Here is an 8,568-nt window from a genome sequence, read left to right on the forward strand (position 1 = left end):
CTATTAATTGTGCACCTAATATATGTTCACCAAAATATTTTACCATAGCACCTAGCACAGTACTCAACACATGGTAGGTTATTAGGAAATGCTGCTAATGGTTTAGAAACAGACCCTTACAAAGTGAAATGATAACTGACCTACCTCAAAGTGTGAGAAAAATGTTTAACATTACAAGATCTGTTGAAAATACAAAATGCAACCCAATTCCCTATTATTTAAAGGTAGTCTTTCCAAATCATTTTCAAAATGTCATGGTGAATTTTATGCTGCAATTTCTGACCATACAAAATTGGCTTTAACAAAATGACACAAAAAAAAGCACTCATTTTCTGCTTGATAATTATCTCATCTCTCTTCACAGCCATATACTCATCCACAGTGTATACCACTGTCAGGCATTTTCTGTCCTTGGGTATATTATGGTCACTCCAGTATATTAAAACTCAACTGTAGCTTAACAGAGTTGTACCAGTTCATATGTATTCTTATTAAATATTTGTATTTGCTACTCTTTTGTTCTCTCTAATATTTATACATTTTTATCAGTGTTAAATTTTCTTTGACCTCTAAGTTATTAATGAATATATTGAATAATATTAATCTTAGTAACAATTCTTTGTGTAGTTTTCTCCACAATTCAGACAAAAGTATGAATTCGCAGAGTGTAACTGCCCGTGTATTTAGTACAGTCATCCTCCAGATTCAGGGATTCAGTTATTCACAGTTCTAGACATTTGCTGTGCTGTGAACTAACACACAACTTTCTTTTATTGTTCACTGTTACTCTGGCAGCTCCTGCCATCTGTAGCTTATTCTGCCTTCCTTGTTAAAAGTAAATTTATAAAGCATTAAAGATGGATAAGCACCCAGTGGAGTCTTCTAGGAAATAAGAGAAAATTTTTCAAAATAGAGGTACTTTCATACACTGTTGGTGGGATTATAACTTGCTACATTTTTTCCAAATGCAATTTGACAGTGTACATCAAGAAGCCCTTTTTAAAAAGTGTTTGGGGGCTTCCCTGGTGGCGCAGTGGTTGAGAGTCCGCCTGCCGATGCAGGGGACGCGGGTTCGTGCCCGGTCCGGGAAGATCCCACATGCCGCGGAGCGGCTGGGCCTGTGAGCCATGGCTGCTGAGCCTGCACGTCCGGAACCTGTGCTCCGCAACGGGAGAGACCACAACAGTGAGAGGCCCGCATACCGCAAAAAAAAAAAAAAAAAAAAAAAGTGTTTGGGGTTTTGTTTTTACTTTTTTTCCTAACAAAGGGGTAGATACTTGAAAAGCCATTGAAGAAAGACTGTGTAGACTGAATACATCAAGGATTTTCCTACTTGATGGGACTTGGAGATAGTAATTCCAGGTCTAAGAAGCAGAATCTATTGGATCATTCATTCTTACCTTTCTTGTGTCCCCAATGTGGTTAATTCTGTTGAGTAGAGGATTTGTTTACATTTAATATCCATTCCCAAAGAATTTGTTCCTCTCAAAAACTTCATTTTTCACTATTGAGAATGGGGGAATGAATGGAGAAACAAGTTTATTTGGAAAAGTCTGCACAAATATCTGTCGACTATAATTTAGTTAGCATTTCATTGCATATCTGTATTAGCTACCCACAGTTTGAAAGTGGCTACTGAAATTGTGGCAATTCTTATCTGTCCTACCTGAGAAGCTTAGTAGCACTGTAGGTCAAGGTTAACCGCCTAATTTTGTGGATCCCAGACTGATCTTATTGAATACTGGAAGCAGTTCTTCATAATGATCAAAACTTGAATAAAGCATTCAGGAAGGTATCTTACTGGTAGATCTATTCAAGGACCGCTTATAATGATGGACTTTCAACATTGCTCATTTGTTTACCTGTATCATTCCTACAAGCATAGTACTTTGTGATTAGTGCCATAATTTTTTAAAGAAACCCCCTTTTAAAAGTCTCCCAAGTGACAGTAGATTCATGTATTAAAATATTTGCCCAATAACTGTTTCATGTTTCATTAAATACCAAAAAGGACTTACCTGACCATTCTTTCACATGTAAATTAAATAGGCTTTATGTTTAGGTATTCCACTGTATATTACAAACTTGCAGCAAAACCTGACCATAATGAAGTCATTGTTTGAAGGTTATGTTGACCTTCTCTCAGGCTTTGAGGTTAACTGGTTAGCAAAGTTGCATGAACTCAACCTAGACATCCAATCATTACTGCTGCATAACAGCCTTCACTTATCAGTGGCATTGTTTGTGTGTGTTTACCTACCTTTTAATTTTTTTCCTTAAATACTTGATATACCGTTAAAATGAGATGAATACACATCTTCCGGCTATAAAGAAAGACTGTTATTCTTTTATACCCATATGTTATATTTTCATCATTCAACTTACTGTGAATATTATTTTGGGTGCTAAAAAAGAGAAGGTAGTCTTGGTTATTACATTTAATGGGCTGTGTTCCTAATTATGGTTTCAAATTAATAATATAAAGTTAAATTTATTGTTGTGATAAACAACCCTCAAGTATAACTGTTTTATAAACAATGATCCCCCTCCTGTCTCATTCAGAAACAGCAGTGTATGCTTTGCCAAAAGTTTATTTAATATAGTTGAGTACCTTTTTGTTTGTTTATTGGCTGTTGGAAACTTCCAACTATATTCTTTTAAATTATTGCATCTTTCTGTATTTTATGACTCAGTATAACCTGCCTTAAATTATTATTTGGACAAAACAAGATATTAAGAAAAAACACAATTTCATTTTTACTTCTATATGTCTATAAGTCATCTTCTTTAGCTGGAGGATGATAAAACTTGATTTCAAGAAGATTATAAGCATCAATATTGTACTCAACTATTTTTATTAAAACTTAATTTCTTTAACTTCAGCGTTCCAGTACAATAGCAAGGGTGATCACTTATACATCTATAGAGTGAAAAACAAAAATTGCTAAAAATTACAAACCAAGAATGGCACAAGTGCTATTAGCCCCAAGTTAGGTAGAAAATTGTAAACAGCAAAATCTTGGAGACCACTATGATATATTTTAATTTAAATTTATCTACATGTGAAAATATGTGCAAATATTATTTTCACTTATATTTAATAATGTACAAACAACTTTGGGTTCATCTTACTGCTGCAGTAAAAGCTGCATGTTGGAAATATAAGAAGTCTAGGGAAGATGCGCTGCTTTGGAGATGTTACAGCTCTTCAAATAACTGCCCTCATGTGTGAAGGTTAGGACTATACATTGGCACAAAACCAATAATTGAAATATTTCCAGCTTTCTGCAAGGTAAACAGTAATTTATCCAGACAGCTGTGTGCTTATAGATATCAATATAAATACAAGCTCACTGTGTATATAAAGAAAGGGAGGAAGTCTGTGTGTGTGTGTGTGTGTACGTGTGTGTGTGTGTGTGTACGTGTGTGTGTGTGTGTATGTGTGAGCTTATATGTGTGTGCATTGTCTAGTTTTTGGAGAAGCAGATCGCTAACACAGAAAAAGCACTGGATAAGGAGTTTGTGTTTTTGCATGTGTTCTGTTTTTGACTCTCACTAGCTGGATATATAGCCTTGGGTAAATGATTAAATACCCTTTTCTAAGCCCTAATTTCCTTCCATATCGACTCATCCACATTAAGGGATGTTTTGTAAGTATAAAGTAATGTGTGGAAAGATTTATACAAATGAGAATTTTTTAATCATTTCTTTTCATTTCAGGATTAAAAATGGAAATAAGAATATTAAAGTTACAGAAAACCTTGGAACCTACTCATCCAACCTGATTTTACATTTGAGAGGAGAAACTCAGAGAAGATAAATAACTTGACCAAGGTAACAATATTCAGATATAGGTCTCATTATTTTGGGATCCAAAGCTGTTTTATTTTTTAATAGAAGCATAGTTGACATACAATATTATATTAGTTTCTGGTGTACAACATAGTGATTTGACATATACATTATGAATTGATCACCATGATAAGTCTGGTAACCATCTGCCACCACACAAAGTTATTACAATATTATTAACTATACTTCCTAGGCTGTACATTTATTACCATGACTTATTTATTTTATAACTGGAAGTTTGTATCTCTTAATCCTCTTCACCTATTTTGCCCAGCCTTTCACCCCTCCTGCCCCTGGTGACAACCAGTTTGTTCTCTGTATCTATGAGTCTGTTTCTGGTTTATTTAGTTTGTTAATTTGTTTTTAAAATTCCACATATAAGTTAAATCATACAGTATTTGTCTTTTTTTAACTTATTCACTTAGTTTAATACCCTCTAGATTTATCCATGTTGTCACAAATGGCAAGATTTCATTCTTTTTTTCTGTCTGCGTAGTATTCCACTGTGTGTGTGTGTATCACTTCTTTATCCATTCATCTATCAATGGGCACTTAAGTCACTTCCAAATCTTAGCTACTGTAGATAGTGCTGCAGTGAACATAGGGGTCCATATATCTTTTCAAATTAGTGGTTTTGTTTTCTTCTAATAAATACCCAGAAGTAGAATTGCTGGATTATATGGTAATTCTATTTTTAGTTCTTTAAAGAACCTCCATACTGTTTTCTGTAGGGCTGCACCAATTTACATTCCACCAACAGTGGACAGGTGTTCCCTTTCCTCTGCATCCTCCCTAGCACTTGTTATTTGTTGTCTTTTTGATAATAGCCATCTGACGGCTGTGAGGTGATCTCATTGCAGTTTTGATTTACATTTCTCTGATGATTAGTGATTTTGAGCATCTTTTCATGTGTCCGTTGACCATTTGTATGTCTTCTTTGGAAAAATGTCTATTCAGGTCCTCTGCTCATTTTTTAAAAATTTGTTTTGGAGTATACTTGATTTACAATGTTGTGTTTGTTTCTGCTGTATACCAAAGGGAATTAGTTATACATATATATATATCCACTCTTTTTTAGAATCTTCTCCCATATAGGTCATTACAGAGTATTGAGTAAAGTCCCCTGTACTCTACTAGGTCTGTATCAGTTATCTATTTTATATATAGTAGTGTGTATATGTCAATTCCAATCTCCCAGTTTATCCCTCCCCTCACTTACCCGCCTTGGTAACTGTAAGTTTGTCTTCTACATCTGTGACTCTATTTCTGTTTTGTAAATAAGTCCATTTGTACCATTATTTTAGATTCCACATATAAGTGATATCATTTGATATTTGTCTTCATCTGATTTACTTCACTCAGTATGGCAATCTCTTATACATGTCAATCTTTCATATCAATAGTAGGTATATTCCTTATTTTAGTATATAATGACATTTTAAGGTAATTATCTTATTAAAATAATAATATAATCCTTTGTGAAATAAATCAGAAGAATCTAAACTGCAGCCTAGAACACATCCATCCATTTATTAATGTAGCCAAATTCACTTGAGCTTCTACTTGGTTACATGCTTCTATGGATGCAAAGGTGAACCAGAGAGATATCCTGTCCTCAGAGAACTCATAGCTTATTGTGAGAGAGAGAACAAAAACAACATAAGGATACATAACATAATGTAAAAAGTATTCAATACTTAAGAAAATATTGAACTAGTTCTTGAAGCCTAGATTGGATTTGTACATGTAATTGGTACCATAACAAAGGTACAGCGGCAGGAAAACAAGTAAGTTTGGATGGAAGACAGGGTATATAAAAGCAACCAGTAGGAAATAACTGTTTTCCAATTGCTTCCTTGTGTAACCCCCATACTTACCTTGTTTGAATTTTGCTGCCCAGTTTCATTCTTTACCATGAGAGCAGCATGGATGGTTAAATTGGCAAGTTAAGAAATTCAATATAATTTGATTATATACCCCAAAGTGCAGACAATCCTTTTAAAATTCATTAAAATATGTAATTTTAAACACAGCAGCCAATATTGACAGAGCATTTGATTGCTTTAAGCAAAAAAGCAATTTTACCCCCCGTGGTCAAAATAAGAAATCCTCAAAGGATAAACTGAGCTTTCTACAGCAATATGCAGTTTTAATCTTACTTTCTCTGTTAGTAGCATGTACCTCACAATAGAGATTAAAGCGATGTGGAAAAGGAGAAGAGGTAAAAAAGTGACTATACAAGTTGCTACAGTTGAAAAAAAATCAAAAATGTTACAACCATGTAAATATTTTTAATCTACTTTCTATCATTATTATTTTGGATCTAGCAAGGATCTGTAAGATCTCCCAACCCAGGTATAGCATAGTTTTCTTGTTTCTGGGAAAGAAGTCTATTTTGCAGGACAGTCAGTTGAAGACACATGAAGGAAAGAGAGAACTGGATACAATACTACAGTTCACTTTCGCATTTGGTATTTGTGCTGGAAAACTTGGAAGGCTAGATCTGTTACCTTTTGTAGTGAAGTAACATTTTTCTGCATTTTAAATAATAAAAATAACTAGCAGTTTTTTGAATTAAAATTTTTTTTTTTTGGCCTGGCTACATTGAAACACTAAAAACACTTGGAGAGTGAGCACCAAAATATATATCAATACACACATCACCTATGGAGATGCCAGATCTACTTGGTGCACAGGACTTGTTGAAGTAAAGAGGAAATGTACCCAGACCAACCTCTATACGAAGGGCAGGCACCACTGTAAATGAGAATGTGCCCTTTAACACATAATACGCTCTGACCATGCTTGGTAAGGGAGGCACCAGCATTTGTCAATAGTAATGGTGTAGAGGCCACCATATTTAGGTACCTCTAGGTAGATATCCATGAAGTGTTTTTTCTTATGACTTCATGTTTTATGAAGGTGATACAAAGATTGATTGAGAATGATCTTTAACAAACTATAAAATGGGTGTAGTGTGTTCTTATATCAGTCGTAGTTCCTCTTCACAAAGCTCCTTGAGGTGAGAGACTCTACCTTGTTGACAGTTATATTCCTAAGGCCTATCACTGCACTGTGGAACATAGTTAATCACTCAGATATTTGTTGAATGACTATATGCATGACTGAGCAAATAAATGATCGGGTTAAATTAAGAAGGTATAATGATCTGTTAATAATGAAGCCATGTAATGGTTCTCTCTAGTGTCCAGTTCTCTTTGGGTCCCACATTTTAGGGTTTGTTGTCAATATGTCCAGCCCTCCCTTTTGGTCTTATTACCAAACAGAACATATATTTAACCTGTCTTTTAAACCTGAGAACAACAATGTAATGATACAGCTCTGTCTCTCATTCCTGTTCTTGAAGGTCTAAGAAATTCTCAGGGAAGATGCCTCTTTAACTTTCCAGTGGTGCTTCATTTGTAGGAAGGGGTCAGTATTCTTTAGCTCTAGCAGGAGCATTTTCCCCTGCAGTCCAAGACAGCTGAGAGGACAGGGGTGCTGAGGAGAAATGCAGAAAGCAGAATGCTTTTTAGAAGAAAAAGTCTGTTTGGAGTCTTTACTGAAAATTAATCTACTATTTCACTACTATATACTCTACTAATCTAATGTGATCTACTACTGTATCACGAAACTTTCTATGTGGTCAAGAATCAAGGATGTCCAGTCAAATAGTTGATAAGAATTTAATAAAAGATGATTGGCAAAGGCAAGGTTTAAGGGATAGAGCAGTACTTGGGCGAGTAGCAGTACAGAGTTGTTACCACCTAGGATGGGAGGGGCATCCCCACCTGGGTGGGTGTAAGGGAGTGTTGCCTGACAGGAACTGGGACCTGTGGTAGAGGTCATACACAGACAAAACACAGCAACCTGAAAGGGAGGGACCTGGCAAAATAAACACTCACCCTCTTCTACCGGCTGCTCTTCTATCAGCACCAGCAAGAAGCCAAAGGGTAGGGAAGCCATTGATAAGTTCATGGGGCCAGCTTTCTATGCAGACCAGGGTATGGAAGTACACATCATAGATCTGGATGGGCAAAGGTTAGCTGCCTCATTAAACCCTACTTTCTACCAGTCTAGGTCTGCTCCCAAACTAGATCCCCTCCCAGTACTAGCTAAGAGAGATCTTCAGAGAAATGTTGCTCTTTTATAATGTGGGTAATTCCCTGATTTAAGAATATATGACCTACCAAATTCTGACTTCCAGAACTGATCAGTGAAGAGGTGATTACTCGTACTGCGAACAAATTTACACAGGACTCCCTTTACAAAGAGCTCTCTTAATGAAGTTATGAAACTGACTTATACAAATGGTTTTAGGTATAATAGTTACAACGCACTGATAGGTGAAATCTACTGTTCATGCATGACTGTATCACTATTACCTATTTTAGATTCCCTGCTCCCCCCCAAAGTATAAAAAGTCTTCCTGCTGGGCTTCCCTGGTGGCACAGTGGTTGAGAGTCTGCCTGCCGATGCAGGGGACACGGGTTCGTGCCCCGGTCCGAGAAGATCCCACATGCCGCGGAGCGGCTGGGCCCGTGAGCCATGGCCGCTGAGCCTGCGTGTCCGGAGCCTGTGCTCCACAACGGGAGAGGCCACAGCAGTCAGAGGCCCGCGTACCGCAAAAAAAAAAAAAAGTCTTCCTGCTTACTTTGCTTTTCCTAGCACTAGTCAAGAGCCTCGTTTATGGAAATAAGTATCTGACAGTCATCG

The sequence above is a fragment of the Neophocaena asiaeorientalis genome, unplaced genomic scaffold (genome assembly GCF_003031525.2).
Source record: "Neophocaena asiaeorientalis asiaeorientalis breed wild unplaced genomic scaffold, Neophocaena_asiaeorientalis_V1.1 scaffold136, whole genome shotgun sequence".
In the NCBI taxonomy this organism is placed as follows: domain Eukaryota; kingdom Metazoa; phylum Chordata; class Mammalia; order Artiodactyla; family Phocoenidae; genus Neophocaena; species Neophocaena asiaeorientalis.